Consider the following 5,000-nt stretch of genomic DNA (forward strand, 5'->3'; position numbering starts at 1 on the left):
AGGGTAATCTCTTTCCTTCTGAGTGTAGCCTCAGGCTACAACCCTAATAGCCGTGCCTTGAATTTTATTCAGACATGGCTAACTTAGGGTTTGTCCTGCCTCTTCCCTTAACCGTTGGTTGTGGTATACCATCGGGTTTTGGGATTTAGTCAGAATCTCAGAGTATTTAGTCTTATGTCTACGATCTGCCGGCAGGGCGAATGGGTTGTAGGATACCATCACTCCCCTGCCGGCTAGGTGGCCGGCAATGGAGGTTAGCCCTCATTAGCCGCACTTGAAGTTATGGTAGGATACCATCTTCTCCTTGCAACTAAAAGACTAGTCCTATGCCACAGTACTCTGGGCTGAATAGTAATTTTCTTTAGCCTAGGATACGTGGCACTGGAACTCTGTTTCTTCTTTGTTGAGAGGAGGCGGCAGTGCCGCCATCCCCTTAACTGTGTCGGCAATCTCTGGGTTGGAGAACTAAGTCTCTCCTGTTCCCTGGGATTCTACCGATACCGAAACAGAGTTTCTTTTACAGGTGGTAGGATTGACAATTTTTGCCAGTTCCTTTCACACTCGTTACAGGACCCTGTTCCCTACCCCGCTGTCCTCTTTTGATGGCTTAGCCATTGTCTTTCTTTAGGCTGGCATCTTGCAACCTTCCTTTGCTGGTAGGTTGCCGGAGCCAGCCAGACTCCCTCTCGAGATATGTCTTTGGCTGACGGCAGAGCATACTGCCGCCAACCACATCATCTGTCGGCAATTGCCGGCCTAGCCGGCAGCCAAGATGGCTGCCGGAGACCATGATGGACGTGAGAAGGAAGTCCCTCCTGTTCCCAAGGTTCTTCAGTCCTCCCTTGGACTGCTGCTACAGGTCCTGTTGCCGGAGTACTGCCGGCCAGGCCAGCACAGATAGTGCTGACTCAGTTGGCAGCACACCGACTGTACTGGTACTGCTGGACTTGCCGGCCGGCAGTGTATCGGCGGTACCTTTTCGGCAATAGTACTGTAGCTGCATGGAAGCCTGAAAGGTGCATTCTCCCCTTCTATTAGAACCTTCTCTCTGGAAAAAGGCAGTCAAATTAGACTTTTACATCCTTAATTACTGTATACATTCACAGTAAGGAGTAGCCTTTTTTCCATGCTATCTCTCTCTCTCTAGCTAGCATGCCGGGTATGCCGGCAAGACCTAGCTATGCCGGCTACATGCCGGCTGAACTACTGTATATTTTATACAGGTAGCCAGTATATCTGCATTATAGAATATACTGCTGATAGAAAACTACTATATAGTTTATACTAATAGTTATTTCCAATATATTTTGAATATCCAACACAGGCATTTGCTGAGCCAAATCCTATATTGAATGAATATGATTTCTTCAATATCCTGATTAGAAATCAGTATTAGGATTACCCTACAATATTAAACACTTCAAGGCAGGAGTAATACACTCCTAACCCTTAAAGGGTGGAGCCTTTTTCCTTGAGTCTCCCTGATCAGGAAACTCTATATTTTAATATAGTAGGAAGACTACAGCAAATAGGCTGAGTGGGATATACAAATATATGTCTTATTTTCCTAGTCCAGCTGGCTTCATGCTAGATGGACCATACTGTCATATGCTACTATGAAGGCAGCATAATGACTAGACTACAATACATGATGTACAGTAGCCAGTAAATTGCAATATAGACTTACTGCAATTAGAAAACTACAGTACCCTGATACAGTAGTATTTTCTGACATACCTTGGGTACCCTTGTACGAGCATTCTGCTGGTACCGTTCATATATTGAATGAATAGTTTTCTTCAATATTCTGATTGAGAATCAGTTATCCTGACCCCACAGTATTAACATTATTTTGGGACAGTGATTTGATACTTCTCTACCCCTAAGGGTAAGAGTCCTTCTACTTGGAGTTACTCTATAGAGAAATCTCCATGTAGTTAATACTGAGGGGAGGCAACAGCATTTGCTCACAGGGGTACACAAGTATGTATCTCCTACTATACCTTTATAGCTTACTATCCTAAGCTACTCTATTGTAAAGGACATTTGTATGTTGATTGTCAAGGAGATAATCCATTGTATACTCATTTGGTTTTTCTTTCTTTACAGGAGGAACACCAGATACCTTGTGCTGCAGTCCTCTGCAAGGCCAAGAGTAAGTATTTTTACGGTCATAATACTTGCAGGTTTCATGCCCCCTGCAATATTATTTCCGGATTCCTACATTATTGGAACCCACAGGTTTGCAATATATGTCGGACGTTAATGTCCGAAGGTTTTGAAAATCCCAAGTCTACGGAGATTAGGGATACAGCTCAATATAAATTACGCAACTGGGTGGGAGGCTTTCAAAAGATCTCTCCGTGACCTTTCCTACCTAATGATAGGATGCGTAAGCTACTATTTCTGCAAGCAAGTGAGGAAACAGTAGTGCCTCAGGAGCCAATTACATCCCCTGACGGCCAGAAAACCTTTGGGATTAAGGGCAAGAAGTGCCCCAGGGTAGAAGAGGAAAATGTTGTGTCGGAATTTCCTCCACTTATGCCGCCTATAGAGCCATCGACGTTGACATCTTCGTCTTCTACCCCTCTATTGGATAATGTGGTGCAATTAAGTATCCAGCTGAAGAATCAAATAGAGAGCTTTCGTAAACAAAACGAAAAGCAGGAGGTAAAACGCAAGATAGAGCCTCGTAAAGCTTCTTTTGTCGCTTCCCAGGGGTCAGTCAAACGACCCTTGAATCAAGACCTACCAACATGCTCCATAACCAATCCCTGGAGGTTTGCGGAGCAGATGCCGATTTCAAATGGCAATCTCTACATCTCAGAGAAAATAGATGCTGTTCCTTTGGACGAAATTCAATTTTGGCTAAGCTTTGATGCTTTCCCTAATTGTTGGGTTCGATTGAAGTACGAACCAAAGTCAAGAAAAGGAGTGGAACCAAAGGAGGTCTTGAATCTCAACCATGATAAGGCACAGACTATCCTTTCAGGTAGTCTGAGAAAGGCGGGTTATTCAGAGTCAAAGGTATTCTCACTGAATAACAGACACCCTTCCTTTCTTTCTCCTACTTCACTCTCATTCCCCTTTATGGGGAAGGCATTTACTTCTGTTGCCAAAGCGGTAGAGGCGGGTAAGCCATCCCCCACACTCGATGAGGGCAAGCCTTTGTCACCAGCTTTTCCCGGACAGGAAAAGGATTGGAAGGAAGTCCATTTGACATTTTCAGTAGGAAAATTAGACAAGGACATCGCAAGTCGACAATTCAAGATATGTCTCCCTAAATTGTCTGAGTTGCTCTTGTGTAATGAACATTAGTCAAAGGAGAGACTTGCGACATCCCTTTCTCTACAAAACTACATAGAGTTGTGTTCAACCTACGAAAGTACCCCAGGCATGCTCATGGTCAAAGCCAAAATGCATATGGCTATCTTGGTGAAGGACCTTTACACCTTTATGAAGGCCAGGAGAGCATGTAGAGAGTTTGTGTTCGCTGACGCAACAGTGAAACACGAAACAAGGAAGCTAATATCTTCCAACATCTGGGGTAAAGACCTCTTCCCACACGAGGTCATTAAGGAAGTAATTAAGAACGCCACCATGGAGAACATAAGTCTTCTCCAAAAATGGGGCATTCCTTCAAAGAGAAAATCTTCTGTGGTTGTGGGTCCCCAACCTAAAAAGAAGATCGAAAATGCTGGAAATATCCGGGCTGCTCAACAACATCCCCCTATTCCAGTGACCATGGTGCTACAGGCAGATGGTCAAAAGTCTAAGCCTACTGACTACTCGAAGCAAGCATAAAGACGCTTCGGCTAGGAGGAACTTTCCCTCAGGATCGCAGGACCTTCGATCCTTCGGTCCAAAGCCTATTCAAGATGAGCCATTGATGGGAAACAGAAATGTCCCTACCATCATTTCCTTACCTTCTCCTACAGTTCAAAACCCTCCTGGAGAAGTATACCTGAGAGCTATAGAGCATACAGGTGGTAAAACAAACTATAGCTCATCAAGTTCCAGGGAAGGCTGTTTTGTGTTCACGAGAAGGACTCAAGATATCAATGAGTCATTCTGAACTTGTCGCCACTCAACAAGTTCATAAAAAACAGCAAGTTCTAAATGTTAATCCTTCTGAACATATGGACCTTGTTCCAATTAGGGGTGTTCGTAGTCTTGTCAGAACTGAAAGGTGTCCTTCGGAACCTTCCAGTCAACCACCCCCCTTCCTCCTATCTAGAATTCATGTTACAGAGAGTAACATTCATCCTAGGAAAGATACGTGTCGGACTCACAGTACTAAGTATCTTCAAAGGATTGACGAACTTAGTCACGTCAAAGTCAAGCCTAGAAATAGTTCAGGTATTTATATACCTGATCAAGAGGCTGGAGTGGGCAGCACTCAAAGTGTCCGGCCAATGTGCATTCAAAGAGATGACCCGGTTCATGGGACATCACGGATGCAAGATAGGCTTCTAGAAGTCTCGACTTTCTCCAGCTCAGGGGTTTCGATGTTTAAAAAACCATCGAAGCCCTCAGTCACATCAACTCTCCTCTCCTTTGGAAATATAAAAGGATCTCGTGAGGTCTGTCAAGAGACTCGGGTATTCAGTCAGAATACCAAAACGCCAACAGGAAAAAGCGCTAAATTTTCCCCAGTTCGCTATAGTGACAGACCTGGTGCTATGGGCACACCGGAAAGATGCGTTAAGAGCTTGGAGAAAACACGCATCAAACGCTTGAAAAGATAAAAAAAGACTGAGATCGGTCCCTCTTTAATCACTTTTCTAACAGAAATTAGAGCACGAAAGTCCCAAGACTCTGCTGGTCCTTTCATGAGTGGGGAAGCCCCTCCACACAGATCAGGCTCCCTACGACTGATCTGGGACACCGAAGCGATAATAAGACGTCACATTCGAACGTCTCATTCAGTCTTGGTGAGGTTACCCATCCCTCTCTTAAAGGGACGGCACCTACCAGCAATTCATTTACAACTGATCCAC

Source organism: Palaemon carinicauda, chromosome 1 (genome assembly GCF_036898095.1).
Source record: "Palaemon carinicauda isolate YSFRI2023 chromosome 1, ASM3689809v2, whole genome shotgun sequence".
Taxonomy (NCBI): Eukaryota; Metazoa; Arthropoda; class Malacostraca; order Decapoda; family Palaemonidae; genus Palaemon; species Palaemon carinicauda.